This window comes from Xenopus laevis, chromosome 4S (assembly GCF_017654675.1).
Source record: "Xenopus laevis strain J_2021 chromosome 4S, Xenopus_laevis_v10.1, whole genome shotgun sequence".
Classification (NCBI taxonomy): domain Eukaryota; kingdom Metazoa; phylum Chordata; class Amphibia; order Anura; family Pipidae; genus Xenopus; species Xenopus laevis.
In genome coordinates this window covers 117,352,295-117,361,419 of record NC_054378.1, presented here as the reverse complement: position 1 = coordinate 117,361,419, position 9,125 = coordinate 117,352,295, and the positions used below count along the sequence as shown (strand labels likewise).

Sequence of the window (9,125 nt, the reverse complement as noted above, 5' to 3'; positions counted from 1 at the left end):
CAAATGTGGCATGACCTTCAAATGGCTGGGATAAAATGTTAAAACAATATTTTTTAACAGTCACAACTTTTAAATGCAATCCCACTGTAAATTGGCAATGTCCCTGAAAGTCTTAATTACTAGGGATGGGCGAATTTGACCCGTTTCGCCAAAAATGTACTGCCAGCAAAATGTCGCCGACGCCCATGTTGTCGTGCATCTTCTTTTTTTTTGACGCACAACACCATACAAGTCTATGGGCGTCATTTCTGTGGCGAAAGAAGGCGAAAAAAATTTGCCCATCCCTATTAGTTACTCTTCAAGGTTCTTTCATTTTTCTCCTTGTATCTGTGATTGGTTGTTGTTTCTTTATATGTCTGTATACATTTATTAATAGATGCTACCTGTATCCTATGTAATTCCTGTTAGAAGTGCACTTCATCCTGCTAAAAATATCTCTTTGTTTTTATCTGTGTTTATTTGTTTTAGTGACCAGCTAAATAGTGTGATTTGCAACATTCAAGTTACCATTCAAGAGATATGTATCCAATGCATTGTAGCAAGCAACAGACAATTCATGGAACTGACATGCAGCTACAAGTTACAGGAATCAGGCAATATTTACTAAATATACAGGGCAGTGTGTGTGCAACAGAGCCATAATATCAGCAGGTTTAATATAAAGACTATCAAAGGTCGAACTTTAGAGTAATGTGAATTTTTTTCCAAAATTCGAATGTCTAAAATTCGATCTAATAGACCCGACCCCAAAACTCCAATCTAATTTTAATCAATTTTTTTTTTGACTCGCAACTATTTTTTTTTCTCCAATTAGAGTCTATGTGCGTCATTTTCAAAGAGAATCTTTGCAAAAATTTGGTTCATCGCTACTATTATCATCTTCAAAAAGTTCAAGGGACCACTACCATTGACTTCTACATGAACTCGGCAGGTTTTAGGTGGAGAATATTCGAATTAAAACTGTTTCCAGGGTTGAGGTGTGATAAATCTCACATTCAAATTCGAGTTGGTAATTTTTTGGACCAAAAAGTAAATCTGCCTCTTAAACTTGACATACACACTGAGTTCCACTCATGAGGTCGCCAAGCGAGTGGATCTCTGCCCACTTTGGCCAACCACTGTCATGTTGCTTGTAAAAGGAAGTGTATAACACAACACAGAATGGGCCAAGTTGAGCAAGCTGACTACTAACGTGGTCAGGGACAGGCCAAGGTCAAGGGCAGGCTGAGTTCAATCAAGGTCAAAAACAGGCCAAGGTAAAGGAAGGCTGAGTTCAACAAAGGTCAAAAACAGGCCGAGGTCAAGGGCAGGCTGAGTACAATCAAGGTCAAAAACAGGCAGAGGTCAAGGGCAGGCTGAGTACAATCAAGGTCAAAAACAGGCAGAGGTCAAGGGCAGACTGAGTTTAATCATAATCACAGGCAGGAGTCATAAGGCAGGAAGCAATCAAGCATAAAAGAAGTCCAAGAATCAAACCAAGCCAATACCAGAAGTCAGGAACCAGAAGTACTTGAACCCGTGAACCCGGAGGTAAGAATTTCACCAAGCGCTGTTTACTTCCTTTTGGAGTGCTTATATGGACAAGTTTTGGATATGTAGGTGAGTGTGGACGCAATTACGTCACATGTGAAGAATGGGCGTATGAACGAATGCACCAACAAACACATAGACAAACATACAGGCAGCAGGCGATAAGAATGTGCATGAGTACCCTGATACATGAGCACAGATGAGTAAGCAACACTATAATGTAATGGAGCCTTACACTCACATGCAAAACTGGGTCGATCAGGGTCAACAATCTGATCATAAATGTCTGGCCATAGGAGGAACCCACAGAGTTACATAGGGTACATAAAGAGCTTGAATGTGTTAACAGCCCAACAGAAGGCTTTGGACTATGTAAAAGAGAACCTGTTGTATGTGTAGAACACCCATGGAAGTACTGCTATTTAAATTGTTTGTGTGTGCAGGAATACTGCTGCTTGTAAAGTGCTTCTGAACCACTTGTGCCTGTGCAACTCCCAGCAACTCCTGGTACCTTGTGATTTCCGGTGTAGCTAAGGATCCAGTCACAGAGAGGATTTCTTGCAGTAAAACAATTTGTTTATTAACAGAAACCAGGATAGTAGGAATCTTTACCTTCACTTTGGTCACAGCAAGATTAACTGCAGAGATCACAACTTAGAGGACCAGTAACATCAAATTTAAAAAAAAAAAAAATTGTTAGTATACAACGAAAAAAAACACAAAAACAAATTAACCGTTGAAATCGCTAAGTCTTTAATAAGAAATAACTTACCGAAACACTGCTTGCGCTCCTCTTCAGAAAAGGCGATCCGGCGATCCATCGTGCGGCGCTCGATTTCTCCTCCCTGCCTTCCTTATAGGAGATAGCCAGGGAGGAGAAATCGAGCACCGCACGATGGATCATCACCTTTTCTGAAGAGGAGCGCAAGTGGAGTTTCGGTAATTTATTTCTTAATAAAGACTTAGCAGTTTCAAAGTTTCATTTGTCTTTGTTGTTGTTTTTTTTTTTCGTTTTATACTAACGAATTGAAAAAAAATTGTTACTGGTCCTTTAAAGGGCATGTAAAGGCAAAAAAATAAAATCACATTTTTACTTTCTTTAATGAAAAAGAAACCTATCTCGAATATACTTTAATTAAAAAATGTGTACCGTTTTTATAAGAAACCTGACTGTATGCAGTGAAATTCTCCCTTCATTTACTGCTGTGATTAGGTCCCTAACTGCTGAGCAGGGAAACAATCATACTTATGAACAGCAGGGGGAGCCCCCGCCTCACTTCCCAGCCATGCAGAACTCAAGCAGCTTTGTTCATGACGATCCCTAAGCAGCCCAGACCACACTGATCATGTGCACAGTCTTGGTCTTGCAAAGATGTTTAACAAAGTTACAAGATGGTGACCCCTGTAGCCAACTTTGAAAGCATAAATTACAAAAATACAGCATTTCTAGCCTTATTCTATTTTAGACTTTACATGCATGTTGATTTAGGTACATCAGGGCAATAGTGACAAATCCCTTCCAGCAAGGCAACTATCACTAGATAATCATATATAAACTTCACCAGGCTGTTAACCTGGGCCTGTAACAACCTCCCAGAGAGGTGAGGTCCCAGAAATGCCTAACCCTCAGGGTCTCTATATATGGATAAATATGGGATGAAGATATGACAGATATTTGAAGGATTTTCTAAGGAGAGAATAAATGACAATTTAAAGGTGCAATGAGATGATTATGCACTACATGAATTATATGTTCAGATATATGTAACATATAAAGTATATGCGTAGATATATGTAAGAGTAACCACATCACCCTTTATTATTTCCCCTTATTTTCCCCTTTTTTTTGTTTTGTACCCCTGTTAGAAAATTGAAAATAAAGAAATTTGAAAAAAAAAAAAATATGGGATGAAGGGGGAGAAGATGCATTAGGCTTCAGGGCATCAGTAAAACTTGTTTTTTGGCAGGACGTTTATATGTTTTTCAGGATTTTTGTAACTAGGTACTGTTGCTATATACTGAATGTCCACAGTAGGAGTGAGCTAAAACATGATTTTACTGCTTTTTTGGAGAAAGAAGTGGAAAAAAAAAAAAAAAAATTTTTTTAAAGTACGCAGAAATCAATTTTTTTTCTAATTACGTAGATCACAGAGCACTTAACTGAGAGCCGGATTACGGTATATTAAAATTATGTTATACAAAGCAGGGGCTCCAGTTGGACAGCGATATTTTAGATCATGACCTAAGCAATAACTGATGATTTTCTGTACTCTATATGGAATGTTTCAAGTTTCTAAGGAAAGAAGTTCACTGGCACACAGGTAATGCTAGCAGGGTGAGACCCTTGCTTTAAATTTATTTAATGCGGCATGCAATGTTTCGGGGACAACCCCTTTCAGGGGTGAATAATCGATAATGTTTCAAGTTTCTGCCAGCTAGCTTTCCTCTGTGGTGATCTATGAATGCCTTTTTTCTGCAGTGCTTCTTTATTTTATTTTACTTTGTTAATATTTTTTTTTTTTTTGTAGCTGAAAAATGTAATTGGTCGGGTTGATGAGAATACGAATCTGAGCTACAAATCTATAATGGAGGCAGTGGAAACAGCTTCTAATGCACGTGAGTGTGATACTGCTGTTGCTAATAGGATTTGTGTAAATTTGCCAGAAGAGGGCATCTGGAAACTGCAATTTATATAGAACTTTTTGTATGTCAGAATTAGGCAGCTCTCAGGAACAGAGACTTGAGGTTAAATAGGAAAATATGACCCTCAATAAATCTGCTCCTTTAAGTTAAGATACGCATCTCCTTGAGGATTTTATACTTTTAAGTTATTCTGCTACTACTTCTTTTGTACATCATTCACATCAGTCCCTGTCCCAGTGGAGCTTACAATCTAAGGTCCCTATCACATTCATACACACTATTACATTTGATTAAAAATATATAATATACCATCCACAGGTCAGTTAAATTAAAGAAGGAAACCTTGAGTCCAAACAGCGCCGGATTTGTTTGCCGGCCGCCCCTAGGCCACTAGCGCCCTAGGTCCTAGCGCCTGCCTACACTCTCCCTTCCCAGCGCGCCGGCGAAAAAGCGCCGGCACAGCTTGTGTAATTAAATGGGGACGCACACGTCCCCATAATGCGGCTGGGCGGCATGCCGCCCCTATTTTTTGCCGCCCTAGGCCCGGGCCTATGTGGCCTCGCCACAAATCCGGGCCTGAGTCCGAAATGCCTGGATAGACAAACCTCCCAAATTTTCTGTTTGCTGTTTGGGTTTATATTACTATAGTCCAGTACTTATTCACTATCAGCCTCTCTCTCTCTCTCTCTCTGTCACTCGTTTAATGCCAACATGTCATTTTATGCTGCGGTGCCAAAACAGAAAGATGCGCATACCTGCAATGTATGTGCTCAGATTACAGTTACCATGCTAATTAGTTGCATATAAATTGTATGTACTGTATTTATCCAGGGTTCCTGCATTTGCCTTAGTGTGAAAAGGAGTGCTCACCTATAAATCCCATATAAAAAAATCCAAGTAGCCAAAACTGCAATCACTATTTTCCAAATGGAGAACAAAAAGGTACAATATAAAAGACTGCATCACAGCATCAATCAATTCTAAAAGTCCTATCCGCTAAAAGCAGTGGGGGGGAACAATTCATGTTGGATATAGAGAAAAAAAAAGTACAAAAACAAGTCATATTAACACTGTTACAGACAAAAAAAAATAATTTTGCTGTTCTATGACACAGTTTTAGACTTGGAGATGAAACAGGCTTAACTGATGCCCTTGGAACATGAAATGAAAAGAAAAATGTACCCCCCTTTTTTAAATGAGCCCATTCAGCTGGGCTTAAGTAGATAAGGTGAATAAACACTAAGGGGCACATTTACTAAGCTCGAGTGAAGGATTCAAAGTAAAAAAAACTTTGAATTTCAAAGGTTTTTTTGGGTATTTCGACCATCGAATAGGCTACTTCGACCTTCGACTTCGATTTGAACGATTCGAACTATTCGACCATTCCATAGTCGAAGTACTGTCTCTTTAAAAAAAACTTCGACTACCTACTTCGCCACTTTAAACCTACCGAGCATCAATGTTAGCCTATGGGGACTGTCCCCATAATCTTTCTAAGCTTTTTTTGATCGAAGGGAAAATCCTTTGATCGATGGATTAAAATCCTGCGGGTCGATTCGAAGGATTTAATCGTTCGCTCGAACGATTTTTCTTTCGATCAAAGTATTTGCGGTAAAACATTCGAAGTCGAAGGATTTTACTTCGATGGTCAAATATCGAGGTTTAATTAACCCTCAATATTCGACCCTTAGTAAATGTGCCCCAAAGTGAACCGCCAAAAATCAATGTATTATTAAACATATGTACCTGATTTCCAAAGATTGGAAGTAAGCAATATGTAACAAACCATATTACTTCCCTTAAGGTGGCCAACCATGCATGCAACCAAGCGAGGTGGGTGATATCTGGTTGATCCTAATGTGGTCCCTTGGGAACGAGCATACACGAGGTTGAACGAGGACTGCAGTCCTCAATCTGACAGGATCTTTAAACCTGCCCAGATATTGGATGGGGGAAGTCCATCGGAGGGCCCCATACACTGCCCAATAAGCCGGCGACTCATGCATATTTATATTGGTCCATGAATGGGGAGCTTTAGGCTCAGGGGCTTCAAGTTTAGAATCAATCGCTTTACAATGGAGAATGTGAGGGAGGTGTTGCATGACGGGAGCCATAAGGTGGCCATACACATAGAGATGATGTCGCCAAATGTGTGGATCTCTCCTCGAGATGCCCACCTTGAGGTGGGCAATATTGGGCTGATCCAATCATGGGTCCTAGGGCCCAACGATCGGATGATACGGGTGGTCGGACAGCATCAACGAACAGATGCGGTCCGCGATCCAACTGGATATATAACCCCATTGGAGGGCCCCTCACATGGGCCAATAAACTGCCGACTCAGCTTTTATCGACCTGTGTATGGCCACCATCAAGGAGGTGGAGAACTGGCCTCTGCGAAGACTGTCATGGTTTCCTTTCAATCTGTGGAATTGGGTATGTTTGTGTAAAACAAATTATATTTATTTCTTGCAGTTCCATGATTAAGCACTCTATGATAAAGTGCCTTTAGGAGGCACGAAACACTTAAGGATATTTAAATATTACTGTTTCCGATATGTAACAATAAACTAGATGGTTTTTATACTGCCATTGATTTTTATACAATTGTTGGGATCTGGATCAGTGCCAGCCTGCATGAATCTGATGTTAGTCGCTAAAAAAAATACGGTGTTAAATTATGGCAACAAATCCAGCATTTGCTTTAATTGCTTAGCGAGTTGCTATGGTTTATGGCATTGGTGGTTTCTGCCACCATGTTTATGCCCAAATTGCACTCAGGAATGAAATAAGAAAATGCTACAACACGGTTGCTTTCCCAATCCAAGGCGCGGTGTTCAGTAATCGAGGTATCAGCAAACTCCTGAAGAGTTCCACAAGATAATCACCAGGACAGAGGGCAAGTGTGAGCAGGGTAAAACCCTTGCAAGTTTAATACCCAAGTCCTACATTCAAAATATTGCACTTGACATATTAAACTTGCAATGGTTGTAACCTGCTTGCACTTGCCTCTTGTTCATATGATTGCTTTCTTATACAAATTGTAAACAGTCTAGCCATTAATCAGATCTCTAGTCTGTAGTGTGTCACTGACTACTTGTGTCCATTTATCTTATTCTACACTTACAAAAATGGAACTATCGTTTATCAAATCTTCGTCATCTTTATCCCTGCAGAATGCTGGAGAAACAGCTCCGCTGAAATCTGACGTGCAGCTATTTCTAACAAGCCTTGATGTATTAAAACCATGGCAAATTAAGAAGCGTGTGGAAATGCTGAAAAAGTTAGCATGGTTCTCTGATTATGTGAAGTCAATGGAAAACAATAATATACTAAGTGAACTCCAGAAATTGAGTTTGGCTCCTAAGTTATCACTTCACTTAAAAGAGAACAGTTCCCAAACCTCTCCAAAAAAGTGTTCCAGATAAATGTCTCGTAGAATCATCAAAATCCCAGTTGGGAACATTAAAACTTATGAAGATGATTCATTTTTGCATCAGTTTGATTTAAAAATAAGATCTGATGATAGATTTGCTAGCAAATTCTGTGCAGGTTGCCATGATAAGGAATGTTCTCGTTGAGCATACAAGGACGGCTTTAAGGCTCCATTACGTGGTTTCAAATCTAGAATGTTTTCCAAGTTTCCTGAGACCTCAGATTCTCACACCTTTGATTGGTTTCAAAGAACTTTAGAAGAAAACCGCCCATCCTAGGGAACCCATCAATAACTTCTACACAGATTTCACAAATCAGGCAATTACCAGTAAATTGTAATTGCTGGGAAATGTATTTACCTGGAGTTGCAGAGAAATTCAGCGACCATGAAAATGTTGCAGAAAATGTGTCTGGAAGAAAAGGTAAAAATGTCAAAGAGAAGAAAGCCAAAACAGAGAAAAAGAACCAATTGTCCTTTAGAAAATTATACAGATAACGTTTTTAGAACTCTAGCAGGATGAATCAGAAAATATCTCCAGCAGATTTGGTCGCTCAGTCAAAGAGTCAACAGAGGATTGTCTCACTCTTCATTCGGAGAGCTGGGGGCCTTCATTACCTGTCGTTCATGTGCCAGAAAGAAAGACAAGGCAAAAAAATGTGACAAAGCTTCCACTTCTCTGCTCCAATGAAAGACAGGAACAGCTGTCATCTACGAAGAGTGATATATGTGTAGGTGAGAGGGTTGGAGTCTCTACGGCAGAAAAAAAACTCATGTGTTGGGATTTTGCCTTGGAGGACAGCAATCACCTACATTATAGCATTACAAAGGAAAACCACATGGCTTGGGTTTCCCCTTCAACACCTTTGTTTGAGAATTGGTTAAATCAGCCCTTTTTACATACAGAACAAAAGACCTTTTCTCTGTTCTTTCATAGTAGCGATGATTCTAATTAGATATCACTTTAAGAAGTTAAGGGTATACTCAAGTCTGAAGATCTAAAGTTGAAGTGCTTTTTTGGAGGAGCTAAAGGCAACTGCCTGTTAGATATCTGACCCATTTTCATACAGATATCATTTGTGCTGGCTGACAGGAGGGCCCTCTGTATGGAACAACAAGCTGCCAACTCCTTCTAGAGGGGCAGATGACAACTTTTACTGGCCCATGTATAGGTATCTATCAGAGTCTGGCCTACTAGCATTTTCTCAATACTTCTTAAAGGGATCCTGTCATCGGAAAACATGTTTTTTTTCCAAAAGCATCAGTTAATAGTGCTACTCCAGCAGAATTCTGCACTGAATCCATTTCTCAAAAGAGCAAACGGATTTTTTTAAATTCAATTTTGAAATCTGACATGGGGCTAGACATATTGTCAATTTACCAGCTGCCTTCAGTCATTTGACTTGTGCCTGCACTTTAGGAGAGAAATTCTGGCAGGCTGCTGTTTTTCCTTCTCAACGTGTCTCAGTGGGACATGGCTTTTTACTATTGAGTGTTGTTCTTAGATCTACCAGGCAGC

At 39.7% G+C, this 9,125-nt stretch overlaps 1 pseudogene; it reads left to right on the top strand.

Moving 5' to 3' along the window:
• Nucleotides 1–7,131: 7,131 nt before the first annotated feature.
• Nucleotides 7,132–8,837, top strand: LOC121393369 (annotated as a pseudogene).
• The last annotated feature ends 288 nt before the right edge of the window (nucleotides 8,838–9,125 follow it).